Below are 12,915 nucleotides of genomic sequence, written 5' to 3' on the forward strand. Positions count from 1 at the left end.
GCATGCACCATTTATTTCTATGACATACTAGCAGCATTTTGTAAATCGAACAGAACTCATTTACAGCAATTGTGCTGTTGCTATTATGAAAAAGAATACCCATCAGTATTTTTCACAGAAGTTTACCAGGTTTATTTTAGGTTCATTTTCTTCGGAAACCCTTACTGGAGTAAACAAATATATATGTTGGTTTTAATCTTTTGCAAAAATTGTAAAAGAAATATGACACAGAGAAGGAGCTGTCTTGAACAGAGTAACACAATGGGAAAATATAACAAATACCGATTACATAGTTGCATTATAGTGCAAATTTGATACCCATTGAATAATTTCTCTTTTTTAATGAAGCTAAACAGAATGGTAAAAAAAAAATTCTTCTTTCATACCTAGTGTAACAAAGATACTTGTAATGTACCCAAGCCAGGATACAAAAGCCCTATCCTGGGTAGTAGAGAGAATGTTTTCCAGCTGGCCAGCCAGAGCTGAGGACAGATTTGGCAGAAACATTACGATCTTCATTGTTTTCCACAATATATGAGTTACTGAAATATATATACACATACATATGTATTTTATATATATGTGTGCATTATATATATATATAAAATCCATGTATATGGATATTATATGTATGTTTATACATGCATATAAACATGCATGATTTTAATATCCAGGGCACTGAACAAACTAATTAAATACATTAAATTAACGTACCTCTAGGACTGTATGCACCTGTACTTCGTATACAGGCATTTAATTGACAACTACTAATACTTAAGGTAAACATTTTTGTTTGAAAAATCCCACTCTCGTTAAAATGAACTATTTAGCTATTTGTGCCACAAATTCATTTTTGTCCTCTGATTACATTAATACATTTCCCTCTGAGTAAAAACATTCTTTCCCAAATTAAATTTTAGATTCTCCCTTTGCATATTGTAATCCACAGACTTTGAGATTTTTTAGATTTATTTTAGCTGGATACACGTTACAAAAACCTACTCTTCTGCATGTTTAGCCACAGTTTTATTAGATTTTTCAATATACTCTATCTGTATTAAAATCATCATCTGTGTTATTGATGATATAAAACATGAAAATACAACAGATAGGATATGAGTAAAAATCCAGAAAGGAAATGAACCTTACTCCAAAACTACAATTAAAGAATATCAAAGCCTTGATCTGCATACACCAAGGGAAGAAATCCAAATTTAAATCTTTTAATTCACAGTCTGCTGAAATCAAAGCACAGCAGAGAAAATTAAAGTCTATTATTCCAAATATTAAACCAAGTGCCTTTATTTAATATTAGTCAAAATTTTAATATTTTTTAATGGCATTCTTATTAGGATCATATTTTCCCCCAAGTCTTTCCAGTGAAAATCAAGGATATGGTCCTTCTTGATTTCATTTTCATACTTTTTAATGATAAAGAACATTGTTAATAAGTATAACTTCCAAAATAATGTTTTTATTACCAAATGACTGCAGAAATGAATGCAACATGACACCCATTTTCTAATGCAAAGGAAATACTGAATAACGTCATTTACTCTTTGAAAGTGCCTATTAATGAAGATTAGTAAATATTTCCTAATGCTGACATTTTCCAATATGATGTTATTCAAGATTCAAAAGAATTGTGAGTACCTATTTTTGCCCCATCAAATCCAAAACATTTTTTACATTTCTTGACTGTAAATAAAATTATTTCCATATTTATTTCTGTTAAAGACATACGATGAGAACCCGTTTGCAGTAAAATAAAGATTTCTTAAAAATCTGTTGATTTAAAAAATTCATGATATGACCATGTATTTAGATAAGCATTTACCAAGATACATCTGTCCTTTGCATATTGCCAGCGTGCTCTCTGGTCCTTTTCCTCTCACAGTTACTTTAACATTAAGCTGTTCTATTAGCATTAACAGACTAGTAGCAAAATGGAAATCATTCTGCAGTATTGTCTACATCAGTAACAAATGTGGAATCCATCCATCACTCCTGTCAACTCTTGCTCTGCTTATTGAAAAAGGAGGATCAATATAGTCCCTTGAGTGGCAAATTACTCTTGAATCATGTTATTGCTGAAACTGCTCACAGACATTAGCTTTAACCATCTCTTAGAACTGCAAGGGCACTGGTGGGTTGAGGTGATCTAATATGAAAATGCACATGATACATTTTCTGGTTCATATATTAATAAGAATATTTATTAACAAATATGAAACCTATTTGAATCTGAAAGTTGATTTTATTTACTTATTGAAGTCATTAACTTACATTTTTTGTTCAAATGCAGCATATAAGGCCTATTTAAACAATAAAAAATAACTATGGAGAGTAATGGACAAAAAATTTAATACTGTGATCTTATATTATTTAAAACCTCATTTGAGAGTTAGTGGATGTAAATATTCTCAATAGATCATGTAATATTTGCATACATAGAATTATGTAGGCATTCCAAAGAAACATATTAAATAATAAAAAAATGTATTGTTCCAGCAGATAAAAACAAAGGATAACTGGTACGTGTTCTGTATTTTCATCAAGATGAGTGCACAAAAATATTGTTACGGAACAGTGAAATTATCTCAATCCTCATGAATATCTTATTTGACAAATGTCAAAGGACCCACAAGCTGATATGGACAAAAAGATAATCAAATATGTTCTTAAACCTGAATTCATACATTTAAAGCATGATAGAGTGGCATACTTATCCAAGTTTATGAATCCCCAAATAACAGAGCAAACAAGTGATGTATTCTTTCTGGTATCTCATAAAAAGACACTGTAGACATTAATAATTTCCACTGATTTTCTTTGTCTATGTAATAGTGAGCTCTATGCACAAATCAGCTACGCACAACTTTAAATGTATGCTGCATTTTTTACTTTAATAAGTAAGTTAGAGGCAAGCATTTGCTAAAATAACCTTGTGAAGCCAGGGCCTAAATGAGATGAATTCCGTTGATTTGTAAGCTCCCTAATCAGACTGCCAAATAGAAGATGTTAAACGCAATTTGAAATTAATCTAATGTCTAACCTCATGATGATTATGAACAATCCATAAGCAAGTAATACATAAACAGCCTTCAAGTTTTGTTATTCTCCTGCAGTTTTCATGTGTGTAGGCAAGCGATTGTGAAACACACTTAGCCACACAAGCAGCTCCTGCTACTCCTGCCTTCTCCTTGAGGCTTGTATTTCTCTGGCTGTCATCCCATGTTCTTTTCTTTCACCCCTTTTTCTACTTTGGATGGGGAATGAAAGAAATCCACTGATGTAGGCAAGCGATTGTGAAACACACTTAGCCACACAAGCAGCTCCTGCTACTCCTGCCTTCTCCTTGAGGCTTGTATTTCTCTGGCTGTCATCCCATGTTCTTTTCTTTCACCCCTTTTTCTACTTTGGATGGGGAATGAAAGAAATCCACTGAACATGTGTTAGCCACTTATGAGCTTTCCTATTCTGTAGTTCTCCAGAACAAAGTAGAGGAGATATCAGAAGATCCCTTAATCACTCTCTAAGACGTTCTTCAGCTTCACATACCTGTGTCATACATTGATATATTTGTTTATTGTTGCATATTCCATGGCCCCTGCTGACTGACCAAGAGAAAGCACTGTGCAGACTCCCGAAGTAACTCCTGTAACTCAGTACTGTGAGATCTGGAAAACTGAAATTTTCCATACACTCTGAATTATTGCAGAAGTGGTGTGCTGTACAGCGAGCCTGAGCACTACCTCCTAGAGTTTTCCAGACTGAGAAGCTAGTGGAGAGTGATGCTGTTCCCTCCCTGCTTCACCCCCTGCCTTCCTTGCATAAAAAGATCAGGCATGGAGCTGGGGTAAGGGTATGGATGTAAGTATTGCCCCAGCGTGGAGTTACGATGTGGTGAGTGTGCTAGGACTCAGGCAGCGTACTGGGAGAACGGCTTCCTGGCTGGCTGTGCACCTGGGTCGACACTGCTATAGTCATCGGCTGTCAAGAAACAACACATACACAATTCAGCCATGTTCTTCTAACACTGCTTACAAAATGGATCATCATACCCATGAATTCTATTAGATTGCATCCTACTTTTCCTTTTGTAAGAGACTAAACCAGTAGCCCCAATTAATATAACCTCAGTGCTTGTAGGAGCAAGAATAATGAGAAAGCACCAGTTCAGTTGAGTTCTGAGAGTGATATTCACTGAGCTCTTACAACCCTAGAAGAGGTTGAAGTGGTGACTGTCACACATACTGCTCAGGTCACTATGCTTATTTTGCTTTACAGCAAGGTTTTTTGTTCCACAGCTGTGTGAGCAACGGACACTACAAAGCAAATTCACACTACAAATGTTGTGGAACAGGAACCATGTTTTTATCTTGTATGTACAACAAAATGGAGTCCTGGTCCTTTACTGAAGCCCTGCTACACTGTAGTAATGCAATAATAATCTTAGTAAAAATGTCCAGAAAAAGCACTCAGATATAAATGTGAAGATGGAATACATTACTACTAAATGTAGCAATAAATATTAATATCCCTGCAGTACTTTAAATTGGAATTCAGATTAGGACATATTTTGCTATGCAAATATTAAGATAATTTCATCTCTATGGCAGAAGTCTGAAAACACAGGCAGCAGGTATTATAAAAATGAGAATATAGAAATGGAACAATAGAATACAATGAAGACTTGTCACAGACTTCCTAGTTACTTTTCTTTATCAGTTGGGTCAAAGAGTCAGAAAAAAGAAAGATGTGAAAGACTAAAAATTTATGATCACTTGGTTCACTATAATCAATAGTGAAAGTGAGAGGAATGATTTTAAAGGAGAGATATAAAGAAATGCTATTTAAAACTTTTCTAATGCATATGAAGCAACAGGTAAGAAAACACTGCAAGGTCTAGACACGAAACTGTCTGATGGAAGATAGAAAGTGGGAGAACTCAGGTGTAAGACTGAAAAGCTTGACATAACCGAAAAGTTTTAGGTCAGTGATATTGTAAAAGCAAAGCTAAGCCTCTCTGCTTCCGGAGAAGGTGAACGAGAAACTCAGTAGAACCAGCAGATGGAATATGCAGTCAGAGCAACAAGGTAGGAAATTGCAAATTCTTGCAGGAAAAAGTCCCAATTAATTGCTATGCAGTAACGAATTTGGTATATATATTTGTTTCACAGAAAGTACGTGGTATCTGCGTTACAAAACAAAAGGAAGATAACATTTTTACATTAGAGCAGTGGTACCGAACTTGCTCTCACTTTGAATCAGGGCATCTGAGAAATTTTTATAAAACATGCATAACAGCAAAAAAAGAATATACTGGATTAGGTTTATGCTCATTTTGATCAAGCTACTAATTTCTAATGTGGAGTTTGTGTTAGAAGGTTGGGAGGACACTGGGAATTTTTAATCTCTAGGCATCATTTATTCAGAAACAAAACAAAGCATTAAATCACCAATGTTTCTTATCATAGAGAACCAAGGTTTCATTAAGTTGAATGCTTCTGTCAGACAAAAAATGAAGTGGGTTTGAAGCAACTTGCAAAACAGATTTCAAACACCTAGCTTTTTGCAGGAACCTGTTTTAACACACATTTAAACAATTGCTTTACAGCTAAACAGCATGTTTGTGGGAACAGTAAAGAAAGAAGACTTAGCAAGTCTTCTTTCCACAGTTTTTTATTCTTTGTCATGTTTCTTTAAGCATTATCTTACAAAACTTCGACTTTCTTTTGCTAAGAAGGTGCAATTAATGGCTCCACTGGAAAAAAAGGTCTGCTTATAGCACTTTAAGAATAATGTATGTGTGCTTATTGATACCTAGAGGTGTGCAATAACAGAAAATTGAGAGGTGTAATAGATCTCCTGCTGTTTTGTGAATAATAGCAATGAAACTAAATTCTACTCGTCAAAGATGAAACTATGACACTATGATTCAGTCTAGTCAAAAAACCTTTATACCACAAAATCCATTACAAAATGTCACACGTAAATAAAACGGAATAGAAATACATGACCCAAGGTTTTAAGAAAATGTGAGTATTGCAACGGAGATGTTTAGTGGCCTTAATCTATCATTTCAGTTGCAGAATCTGACTCCTTCCTTAATGGCAGTAACATCCCAGAGCACCTTAATTTATTCACATTTGGGATCTTTGAATGTTTGGAAAACAAAAATAGATGCATGTAGCAATTGTCTGTATGACACCATATTGAAACACACAGTATACAAGTATATATATATCTATATATAGAGAGAGAGAAGATTATTAATCACACTGGATTTGTGAAAAAATGAAAAGCCTCTCCCTTCAGCTATTCTTTTCTTCAAGAACCTCTTCACAAACACAGGAGAACAGACCATGCTTTCATTCTGTTAATCACAGTCCTTCCTACAAAATGTTTTCTCCTAAAGAACACATAAGCAGCATTCAAATTAGAAGAAAAGGCAAGGCATAATTTGAACATGCCATCACTATCTTAAAATTTGTTACTGGTGGCCACACACTAAACAGAGGGGTAACAGAACAGAGCAGTTCAGGATCTCAGTTGAAAATACTGTAAGACACCTGGGCACCTACACAATATTGCTTTCTGAATCATTTCAGCAAAGAAAGAGCAGAGTTACTGAAAAATCCACTTAATATATATTACTGGATTTTCAACAGTACTCTGACGTCAACATATAAATGGGTCTAAGTGACAAAGGAAAGTTATTGAAGGGGAAATTAAATCTCCAAGCAATTTTTTCAATCAAGATTTTTGTATTACAATACTGAAATATGCCCCAAACCAATATCTGCAGTCCCTGTAGAAAATACATCTCTTATTTTTGTACTCAGAATTGTTCGGATACATTTTGTGTATGGTAGTAATTTATGAAAATAATACTGAGAAATGATGTCTTTGCAAGTGCAACAGTGATGTCAGTCTCAATTACGGCAATGGAAATTAATACTCTTTCTTAAATGACTTTCTGAGAATGGCAAACAATTCAAGCTCTCTCATTCTCCTCAAAATGGAAATTTCTGAGAAATTTCAGACCTATTCTGGCCAGACTTTAGTAATAAATGCTTTTGACAGCAATGCCAAGATCTGTCCTGCTGTTCTCAATACACCCAATATATTTGATATGTTTTTCCTCTGAGAATTCAGATTAGAATTCATTAATAAAATGCATAGTTACAACAACTTAACTAATTATTTCTTGTGCTTATTTCTCTTTGACCTTGTAAAACATTAGGCAGCAAAAGATGTACTGCTGATGTAGTAATTTTCAACTTCTTCAGCTGCCATGCCACAAATCCTAATTCAAACGTGTGTAGAGGCAAAAATCAATATTTTGGGACAAAGAGTATAAGAAACATCCACAGAAAATCATTGTTGTACTTCATTTCCACATTTAAAACTTAAGGGCAAAAACTACTTTTTATAGGCTTAACCATTTAGCTAGAAGATGGTCAAGGTTAAAGGCAAAATGAAAAGCAATTACATATAGGACATAAGATTACATTTCAAACTGAGGTATTATTTTTTATTATGTGCAACTTTGCAGAAAAGATATAATCTGACACAGTTACATAGGTATTTAAAAGGAAGCTCAGTCTATAAAGAAGTTTTCTCCATAGTTAGACCTGTATAAAGCTTCAAGACAAAAAATAATGAATAATTTTAATATGTGGGAGGGAGTTCACAAAGCAACAACTTTCACTCATACTATTCTGAGAAAACAGGGTAAAATGGTGGTATTATAGATTAAGACTATTTCAGATTTTTCACAAGAAAGTTTATTATTATACACTTCAAGTCACTAGAGACAGGTAAAAGCGTCTAGCCCGGCTTCTTCAGAAAAAAGTCACTGAATTTCATCCAGTTTCCTCCAGAGATTTGAAATTAATCAATTTCTGAATTTCAGATTGATGTAATTCTGTGTATATTATATGTTCAAGACATGCAAATGCTATTTTTCTCAGCAAACTATTACTTCAATAGCATTTTACCCCCCAAAACTCTTTTGGATTGTATTTATGTAGAAAAGCAAAGCCACCAAGAAATGCCTGTAAAAAACAGCTTATAAACTAATAGGAGCTGAAATTCTAACAGCTAGCTTTGAAAGTGTACTTTCACATGCAGCAACCATGGGTAAAAAGAACACTTCATAGCTGAATAAAGTTTTATTTTAAAATATGTTTACATCAAATTAAATATTATATAATTTCAGAAGCAGTAATGATACTACAACAATGTCTGTGACAACCTTCATGGTCAGAGTCAAAATTCTCTTCAACTGCTAAACGTATCTCTGTTATTGACTGGTTTCTTGACTTGACCTGTATAGCATAAGTAGGGCAATTAGCATGGTACATAAAAGTTCTCAGGTAAATAAGTGGCTAGATTTTCTGAAGTTTCTGGTATAGAAAATAAAGAACCATAAATCCCAAATCATCCTTTCTCTTAAATGACCTAAATCATTTATGGATGACTTCATGGGTGCTACACAAAAATTAGGTCTGGGATACCCTAATGAATAACTTGCCATCAATAAGGAAGAAACCCACTGTCCAAAGAAGAGAATGCATGCAATTATACGAAGCAGAGATGTATAGGCCAAATTTCCTACAATCTGATGGCTCCACAAGTTAAATTTATCCTCAAAAGGATGCATAAATTCTGTAGAAGCAGGTGGAAATTTCAACAATGAGGTTTTCAAAGGCTGCTTGAGTGTTTAAAATATAACCTATGTCTTAACTGACATAGACAATATCATGCTTTTTGGCATTTGCAAACAGCATTGGCATTTTCAACAAATGCTGAAGAAAAGAGTGTAGTAATACAGAAATATCTAAACTCAAACCAGTAATTTCTCTAATTTCATATTCTACACAGTCCCAGTGTTCTCAGAGTTCCGAAAGTATATCTTTGAGATAATAAATGTAATTATAGCTCTATGCCACAGTTTCCACTAATGAGGAAAGATGGAAAAGTCAGTATGTTAACTACAAACAAAAAAGGGTCTTGGAATGCCACTTATCATATGAATCTTAATAACACAGGAAGATTTTACAAGGGTTGGATAATATGGTTAAGGAGGGTGGGAGGAAATTTGTGCAGAGTACTCTACAAAATGACTTAGTCCCAGTATAGTATTAACCATGCATAAAGCTTAATTTGAAGTACAAGCCTTGGGAAAAAGCTCTAAAGCTCATATTTGGGGGAACTGTTGAGAGTTCTGGGAAACAGTGAAATCTCTTGATGGGAATTGTAATAGTTGTCATTTAAGACTGCACATTGCAACAGGAATGGATCTAGAAGCACTGCCATGTGCCATGGTATCACCTCTCTATGTTCTATGGATCTCTGCCCTTTGGAAACTGCTAGAGTTTCTTAACCACTCCCTGGAGCTCAAATGGTGCTTAGTAATTTCCTAACATAGAAAGTGAACACTGGTGGCAAGAGTTCCTTGCTAATGTCTTTTATTCTGAGATCTATGGGGCTAATTAAAAAACTCAGTGTGATATTTGAACCTGCTGTAGTTTAACAGACTTTTAATAACGATTCAAGTTCATAGCACTAATAAGAGGATCTCAAAAGCTTTGGAACAAAAATGGTTATCTTGTCAGTAATTTCAATATTACAGTTAATTTCCATGAAGACCATAAATGGCAAAACCAAGAAGGAAAATTCGCATCCCACTTCCCTTGCAAATGAGACTCTTTCCTCTCAAATTCGTGTGTAAAAAGGAAGCTGGTTAGCAGAACCTTGTTGGAACTTGAAAATGTTCATATACTCACTGAAAAATGTCACATGTGCATTCATCGCATTCATAGATAGACACTATTGTACCACCGAACTTTGGTATTGGATGTACCACTTGCAGCTGGCCTAATTGGTAGCTGCAAATCATAACCTTCAGCCACAAAACTCTTTTGCAGAGACCATGAGGTACATGGAATAAGACAAAATGTAGCTAGAAAGCAACAGTTTTAAAGCATCTGATGGTAAGCAAATGTAGCTATTTTCTACAATAGTTTTAGCTAAAAGTGAGAGGTAAATCTTTTTGAAAACTGTTAACAAGATCTACTATTTGTCTTAGCTACAATAGATGTAATAAATAGGTCAACATCTGACCAATGTTACAAAATAATGGTTTCCAGTGTAAATATACCAGAAAAAAAGTGACAATTTCAGATACACCATGTGATTACTGCTGATAAATGCAAATATTGTAATGAGGACTATGGAATTTAGTTATCACAGACAATTATCTTACCACAGCTGCTACAGCTGCTACACAGAGCTGAAGTTTTACTTAAATATCACAGCAATAACATTATTTTTCTAATATTACAGAAAGCTGGTGTGTAACTCTATCTGGTTTCTTAGACTATCTCGTTTCTACCTGTCAAAATAAAGAAATCTTCTAGCCTGTTGTTAGGAGTTGATTTTGTAAGGGGCCACAGGCATCATGAACTTACTGTTATTTCACTCATGGTGCATCTTTTTAGCGGATTCAGTACATGAACCACATCTGACTGCTAACTCTGACTTGATTCCAAACATCCAGATGTATAAAGGTCCCTTCTACTGCCATTAATTACTTGCAATAAAATAAAATACATAGTCAAAAACATTTTTCCCCCAATACAACATACATTTAAATAAATGTCAATCCTCTTTAATTATAGAAAGGCCCATTTTGTATCTCCCCCATGTCTAGAAGCCCACTGTCTGATTTCAGTAGAACCAGATGATGGTTTCTGCTGTCTGATTAAGACACCTAAATTTAGCTGTCTGTGCATTCAGTGTCTACGTCTGTTGTGAGAGTCACTTGCCTAACATAGGTATGTCTGGTGTCATTTTAGTGACGGGGGTATTCCTTTTCCACCTCTTGCTCCGGATAGATGCGGCCCTCCTGTAAATTTTGTGTCATATCTGGCAGCCCTGGTTAGGTCCCAGACTGGATTAACTAGAGCTCCACGGACTACAACAGATTTTTAGACATCTGGCTCACACGTAGACACCCACATTTAAGTGTCTATTTCTGAACTGAATCCCATGCTCTGTAAAATAAAGTGTAATGTCTATTGTTTGTAAACATCTTTTAGAAAGAAGTAAGTATCACGTCTCCCCTAGTGCATCTTAAAACCAAGACTTACTGTAACTGAATTGGGGAACACTGCCCCTATAAAATTGTTGTTAAATCTATGTTAAATACAAGGATTCCATTGATAATTTGATGCATATTTTATATTGTCATTTATAGAGAGAACTGAACTTTTTAATATTGCAAATCACAAATATTTTTTAAAGCTACACAAAGTCAAAGTAATTTCAATATAGCATTCATTTGGAAAGAAGACAAGCTACAGATTCATTTTTTGTAGAAACTATTGCCTTCCCAGAATCAAAACAGCAATGAACCATTTGGTGGACATCCTTGTTTTTGAAAAGTTCAACTGAACCAACAAGTGTCACTTATGACATATCATTAGTCAGGTAGTACGAGAACTGCAGACCAAGATTCTTCTCTATTACCATTATGAGATTACATATAAAAGGCAGCTACACAAGTTCTCCCAAAGGGTCAAATGGTCCATCTCAACTCCTCCTGTAATTTAAACTAAATAGCTATTACTCTTCCCTTTCAAATACAAAGTGCTTCATAGGATTGCTCTCAGCAACTGCAGCTGAAATTTTCACATCATTTGGTATGGATGTAATATGCTACAAAGGCTGTTAAATAAATCTTACTGACATTTTTATAATGGAAAGCTATAGTCTCTCTCTCTCTCTGTATATATATATGTTACATAAGATTGTTTCCAATAAGTGAATGGATCATGAATTTCTGCTGTGTCTCACTGTGGCTCTGGGAGTACTGGAATGAACACTCACAAGCTAGGTGCTTCAGAGAAAGGTGCTACCTTAACAGACACGTCTCTACTAAGGTTTTATCCCCGAATCTGGTATTTGTTATATGCCTAATCATGTACTTGCTTAATCAGGGGGCCAATTTACTGTCATCATTTTATGTTTAGATACAGTGCTGAATATGTAGCATACTGTTAGCATCAGCGTGAGAAAATGGATATGAAAGAAAATATGAATTCTCATGGGAGAGCAGACACTGAGTGACAGGAATACAGAAATAACTGAAAAGCTTGCATTCAGTATCCCTCAGTACCCTTTTCAGTACCTATTTCTCTTCATATGTAGCACAATCAGTCTGTAAAGCCTTCCAGTGACCATTGCCTGTGCATTCACTGGGAAATCTAGTGTAAAACCAGGCTTAAATGTTGCAGCTGTCTAATTAATTTTGTCTGGTTTAAATAACTGTGTGAACATTATGGAACTCTTGTTCAAATGCATTTATTGCTTGAAAATAATCCCTTAATTCTCTTCTGTATCTCTTCCTACCAAGCTCTTTTTTATTATTATATAATTGGATTTCCAGTTGTCAGCTTTAAAAGATCCTCACAGGAAACTAAGATACTTATGTATTATAACATACTTATGTTATAATACAACTGTGTGTCTTTGTGCCTCCTTCCAAACACAAGAGATGATGAGAACAGACCGCAAACTACCTTACAGGAAAAGAAATCTCTCTTCTAAGTTCACAATAGCTGTCTGCCACCACAGTTTATCATGACACACTGCAATTAAAAGGGAAAAGACAAACCTGAATTTCAAGGTCAGCCATAATCTTTCCTCCATCACTTAGTTTTAAAATGTCAGTGTTAACATATATACATATTTTATATATGTTTAATCTAATTTTACAGTTATATGAAAATTCAAGTTCTTAAATTTCTTAGTGTCTAACATGTTTGTTGTTTCACTGCTTTTTCATGTCCAATACAAAAATTGGGGACCTGTCACTAGCTCTTGGGTTTTGGTTTGCACCCT

At 34.6% G+C, this 12,915-nt stretch overlaps 1 protein-coding gene across 12 annotated transcripts in view; it reads right to left on the reverse strand.

The window, feature by feature from the left end:
- Positions 1 to 12,915, reverse strand: part of PPFIA2 (PTPRF interacting protein alpha 2) — a 351,928-nt gene that overhangs the window by 107,875 nt on the left and 231,138 nt on the right. The window lies entirely within an intron of this gene.

This window comes from Dromaius novaehollandiae, chromosome 1 (genome assembly GCF_036370855.1).
Source record: "Dromaius novaehollandiae isolate bDroNov1 chromosome 1, bDroNov1.hap1, whole genome shotgun sequence".
Taxonomy (NCBI): Eukaryota; Metazoa; Chordata; class Aves; order Casuariiformes; family Dromaiidae; genus Dromaius; species Dromaius novaehollandiae.